The 6,221-nt window shown below is 35.6% G+C and overlaps 1 non-coding gene across 1 annotated transcript; it reads left to right on the top strand.

Annotated features, from left to right (window-relative positions):
• Positions 1–3,636: 3,636 nt before the first annotated feature.
• LOC149496802 (small nucleolar RNA R71) lies at positions 3,637–3,744 on the top strand. Its single transcript, XR_016320713.1, has one exon. It is a non-coding gene; the product is annotated as a small nucleolar RNA R71 (small nucleolar RNA).
• Positions 3,745–6,221: the final 2,477 nt, after the last annotated feature.

The following is a 6,221-nucleotide window of genomic DNA, read 5'->3' as shown; positions in this document are numbered from 1 at the left end:
AGAATTCATGGTTTAGACATGTTATTGATGCATTAAATCATGCTCCAACTATTTCTTTTGTCAAGTTTTGCTTGTAATGTTGATTTTTCATGCTTTGAAGAGGTTGGAGAACCATCCTCAAAGGGGAAAGAGAAAGCCAAGGAGTAAGGCTTTCCAAGCTTATTCAAGCTTGTTAATAAGGTTAGTGCAATCATAATTTCACTTGTTTAAGTTGTTTTACATGGTTAGGGTTTTGAATATATTTTGGGAACTTTGTATGTTTTGTTGAAATTGCTGAATTTTAATGTGAGATGTGTTCTGCCGTGGGATTGGAACTCATTTTTGACCCCTTTATACTTCCCATTTGTTTCTGACTTCTTCCTGAACGTTGTAGCTCTATTTCTCAGCTTTCCAAAACATATTCTTATGTCTAATTCCAATACTTGTAGCTCAACTTATGATTGAAATACCAAAACTGGTTCTGTTATGATGTCTTACCTGTATATCCGAAATTATTGTCCATTTTGACCACTCAAATGGCAAAATAATGTCTTATGTTCTTCATAAAAGTTATAGCTTTACTTCTTGTCTTTCCAACCCATCCTCTTGTGTCCAAATTGGAGATACATAGCTCACCTTATGGCTGAAACACCCAAACTGACTCTATTGTGTTGGGCCACATGCATTACTAAATTGAGTGCCCATTTTGACCACTATAATGATAAGATTAGGTTCTGAGTTCTTCTTAAACGTTGTTTCCCTATGTCTTAAAAATTCTCTCGTTCTGGATTGGTTTCATTTGAGTGTTTGGTGAAGTAGGAATTCAAGAAACATTGGACTTGGTTCTGCTGAATCAAGTCTGATCTGTTGGTCTGTGTTCTGAGCTTTTGTTTGTTATCTTACTCTGTGATATGGGCTGTGGTCCCTTTTGAACCTTTGTAGAATTTTGTCTTAGCTTTGTAATGAATCTGATTTCATTCAATTTGGAGACCCATAACGCAAATTATGTGTTAAAAACCCAGCAGAGGTCAAGTTTTGGAAATGCTGAAAAGTTCTTGATTTATGTACTTTTATACTATATTAAGTATATATACATTTATAGTGTTTTGAGTAAAACTTTTGAACTTATGAGTACTAAATGAAGAGGTTTTGATTAAGAATTATTGCTTTTGTGAAAGAATGATTTTGATTTGGGCTCTACTATGCATGATTGAGACGTGGTATGATGAGGTGGATTTTGTTATTGTAAAGCTATGATCATATGCTAGGGTTATCAGCCCTTATAAATAGGCAGACGCGCTTATTTGTGTGATGGGGTGGTGCTTTCATAGGCCACGGTGGTGCTTTCATAGGCCATGACTATGATGCGTATGTTGATGGATATTTAGAAGTGCTTGTGGTATGTTATGTTGAATTGGAGTTTTGGGGTTTGGAGAAAATTGGAAGTGTGTATATTTTCTTTGTGTGGCAAGTTAATGTTTAGAGGAAACTCTTGCAAAATTTTCGTAGGAATTTCCTTAAATATTATTTTCGTTAACAAAAAAAAAAAAACAAAACAAAATGTTAATTACTTGCCTCCTTATGAAAATTTAACCACTTCTAATTTGTGATCTAGCTTTAATAAGTGACATAAGACGGTGCTCCGGCACCGATTGTGGCATCCGCCGTCAGGTTCTCCGGGATTGGCCGGTGGGTGTTACAAGGACTTACCCAACTGCTATCGGAAATTGGATAGATAATGCCAGCATCCAAAAGCTTTATGATCTCAACCTTGACTACCTCTTTCATATTTGGGTTCAATCTTCTTTGATGCTCAATTGAAGGTTTATAGTCTTCCTCCATCAGGATCTTGTGCATGCATACACTTGGACTTATTCCCTGCAAATCTGAAATTGACCACCCTAGAGCTTTTTTATGTTTTCGAAGAACCTGCAACAACCTTTCCTCTTGATCAAGTGTTAAGTGAGAAGAAATAATGACAAGAAAAGAATTATTCTCACCTAAGAATGCATGTTTTAAATGAGATGGAAGTTGTTTCAGTTCTTGCTTTGGTTGTTCACTTTCTTTCTCATCCATGATGCTTGAATTATTAATATCATCTTTAGCCTTAATATGCAAAGTGTCTTTCACACATTCATCAACAACTTCAATCCTAAAACAGTCATTATAATCCATAGGAAGTTTACAAGATTTAAGAACATCAAAAAAAATTTCCTCCTGACCTACCCTCAAAGTTAATTTACCTTCACATACATCAATCAATGCTCTTGCAGTTGGAAGAAAGGGTCTTCCAAGGATTAAAGATCTTTCTCTATCTTCATCAATGTCAAGAATAATAAAATCAACAAGGAAGATAAATGTACCTACCTTTACGAGCACATCTTCTACAATTCCTCTTGGATATTTGATTGATCGATCTGCCAATTGTAGAGACATCCTTGTTGGTTTTAGTTCTCCCATCTCTAGCATACTAAAAACTTCATAAGACATAAGGTTAATGCTAGCACCTAAATCTGCTAAAGCTTTTTCAAAATCAAGATTACCAATATTACAAGGGATAGAAAAACTTCCTAGATCTTTTAACTTTAGATGCAATTTATTTTGAATAATTGCACTACACTCATCAGTCAACATTACCATTCCTTGATCACTAATTTTTCTTTTCTTGCTTAGGATCTCTTTTAGAAACTTTATATAATCGGGCATTTGAGCGAGAGCTTCAGCAAAAGGGATGTTGATTTGAAGCTTTTTAAAGACATCAAGAAATTTGACGAAGCTCTTGTCATCTTGTGCTTTCTTTAATCTTTGTGGGAAAGGAACAGGTGGAACATAGGGTTTTACTTCCTCTTGCTCTTCTAGGTCAATGATGGGAATTTTTTTCTGCTCTTCCTTTTCTTTTCTATCTTCGGTGGATCCTCCAACTCTTTGCCGCTTCTCAAGGTGATAGCTTGTACCTGCTCTTTAGGATTCTTTTCAATATTACTAGGTAACGTACCTTGAGGTCGGGATGCCATCATGTTTGCAAACTGTCCTAGCTGAATCTCCAGGTTTCTTATCGTAGCTTGCTGGATTTTGTTGTTTTCTTTGGTTTCATTTATGAAGTCCATGTGTGATTTAGAGAGGACGGTAAGGAGATCATCATGAGATTTTTTCTCTTGAGGTATAAAACCTGGTGATGCGTTCAAGTCGTTGTTTGGATTCCCATATGAAAGATTAGGGTGATTCCTCAATCTGTTATCATAAGAGTTAGAGTACGGGTAATTCTTCCTTCCTTGATTCATCACATAGTTTACTTGTTCCAAACTTTGCAGGTTTAAAGAGTCTAGCATGCATTCTCCAATCCCATGTTGCCCATTACACCTGTCACAAACTTGCATAATAGAGTTGACAAGGTTAGTAGTCTATAAGTCCAACTTTCTTACCATATTATTTACTTTGGCATTGAGTGCTATAATGGCATCTATCTCATAGACTCCTGCAGATTTCTTTCTTTCGAAGTTGTTTTGGTAATGACTATTGCTTGACATCTCTTCTATTAGGTCATATGCCTCATCAATTTCTTTTCTTTTAAAAGATCCACCTGCAGCTGCATCTAGAGTAATTTTAATGTTAGGAGATAATACATTATAAAAAGTTTGTACCTGTAACCACTTAGGCAAACTGTGATGCGGACACTTTCTCAATAAGTCCTTGAATCTTTCCCAAGCTTCATACAAACTCTCTTGATCATGGTGGACAAATGTTATTATTTCATTGCGCAATTTTGTGATCTTTGAAGATGGAAAGAATTTCGCTAAGAATTTTTGGGCTAATTCCTCCCATGTTGTAAAACTTCCAGCAGGGCATGATTGTAACCAAGATCATGCTTTGTCCGTCAGAGTGAAAGGGAAGAGTCTTAGTTTTATGGCATCCTCAGAAACACCATTTTGTCTGAAGGTATCGCAAATCTCCAGGAAATTTGTGATATGGGCGTTAGGATCTTCACTAGGTAAACCTCCATATTGAATTGGGGTGGAAAGCATTTGGATAATTGCAGGTTTAATTTCAAAATTATTAGCTTCCACCTAGGTCTAGTGATACTCAAAGTTGTTCCATTGAGAGAAGGTGTTGTATAATCCCACAAAGTGCAGACAGGATGCTGAGGTAAAGGTCTGTTTTCTGGGTTGACTTGATCAGTCATGTCTGCTTGCTGTTCGGGTTTGCTTTCACGTGCTCTTCTAGCAGCGTTGTTTTCACGACAAGTCTTTTCAATTTCTGGATCAAAGATCAAGGGCTCAGTCCTACCTGATCTTCTTTGCATAAACCCCTGAAATAATCTTCTAAAAAAATAAATAAATAAAATATAAATATCTAAATTAATAACAGGGTAATTAGTATTGATATTGATAATGACAATCCCCAGCAACGGTGCCAACAACATGGCAGTGATTTTTCGCAAGTGTACGAAGATCGCAACAAGTAATATAGAATGAGTAGAGTATCGTTTCCACAAGTATTGTATAACAAGTACCAAAATTATGTTAACCTATTATTATTTAAACGGCAATAAGGGGAATTATTTTAAGAACTTTAAAATAAATAATTAAAAGAGAACAAAAATAAATCAAGCAACAGTATTTGAAGAAAAGAAATCAAGGATTTAAAGCTACTAGGGATTTTACCTTCACTTAACTCTATCCAATTTATTTTATTAGTTTGTTAATCAATTTTAATTGTTAAAATCGGGGAAACAACCCTAAAATCACTAACAAGCTCTCCCAATGTTTTGTTAGCTATTTTAATCCAATCTAATTACCTATCTTTCAATAGCGCAATCAAACATGAATTAAATCATTAAGTTTTATGGTTTATTTTGTGAATTCATAACCTAAGGTCATTAACTTATGAAAACCCCCATGAGTCAAACCATATAGCTTCCGCATCAAGTTATTATTCTCATGTAATTTATTACCTTTTTCATATAAAAAACCCTTCTCCCGATAATGATTAATGAAATAAATCAATTCAGGGGAGAAATTCTGGCTGGAAGCATTAAGTTCAATAATAAATTATACTTTGAACAAAGAAAAACAAATCTAATATTATAAATTGCAAAAGAAATTAAGCTACATCAAATCCCTAGTATGAGAATTTAGTTCGACGTAGTAATTAAATAAAACTCAATAATACTTGAATAAAATTCCATAATTAATCAGAATAATGAAAGAATAAAACAATTTTAAGAGTTTAGAGATAAAAACTAGGCAACACATAACATGGACGGCTTCTTTGAATCTTGGCACAAATCTTGAATGCTTGAAGTCTTTGAGAGAGAGAAGAATAATAGAACAAGAATTGTCCAAAACTGGAGATATCTTTACAATGAATGACTCCTCTCTTTATATAGACTTCCTGGGAGAAAATCCGACTCCATTTAGGAAATAGAATCCTTACTAAGTAAGAAATCTTTTCGAAGATAGAAAACTGTTTAGGCTTTGGATTTCTTCTCAATTAGGACTTTTCCATCTTCCTAAATATGATTAGATCTTGATTTGTACGTCAAGAAAATATCTGAGGTGGGCCCATGTAAGTTATTGAAACTGGTTGGCGTTCTTGATTCAAGACAGCACCTAATTCGTAGCACGGGCGTGCTGTTTTGCACGGTCTAGGCGTGCCAGAGTCTGAGTTATAAGGATGGTTCAGCACGAGCCGTGCTCCGCAACACATCCAGAGAAGAATCTGTGGCACGGGGGTGCCCTATAGCACGGCTAGGGCGTGTTAGGCTCTGAGTCTCCAAGATGAAATGCATCACGGGCGTGCTTAAGCAAACACGCCCTGAGGTCCTCTTAGGCACGGGCGTGCCAGATAGCATGGTCTAGGCATGCTAGAGTTTGAGTCTCCACTTGATTTTCCTTAAGTTCAGCATGGACGTGCTAATGTGCACGGGCAGGGCGTGCTAGAGCCTGAGTGTTTTGCTTTATTTTGCTCTTTTCTGTGCCAAAACCCTGCAAATTTCTCTAAGATCAACTGGATTATGATTCAAGGACGCTTTACACAAAAACATAAATAAAACTAAATAAAAACTAATTAAAGTAATTAAAACTACTAAAATTCCTAATAAAAACTATATTAAAAATACTATAAAAATAACACCTATCAACAATGTTGTGCACTATAACTGGTATCTGCTTTGCTGTTTGCATGGTTAGCAGATTTCAGTCTAACCCTGGGCGAAAACATTGGACTGCAGTTAAACATAGAAT

Source organism: Jatropha curcas, chromosome 4 (genome assembly GCF_041381405.1).
Source record: "Jatropha curcas cultivar XTBG-Jc1 chromosome 4, XTBG_Jcur_1.0, whole genome shotgun sequence".
In the NCBI taxonomy this organism is placed as follows: Eukaryota; Viridiplantae; Streptophyta; class Magnoliopsida; order Malpighiales; family Euphorbiaceae; genus Jatropha; species Jatropha curcas.
This window is presented reverse-complemented; position numbering and strand designations above follow the sequence as displayed.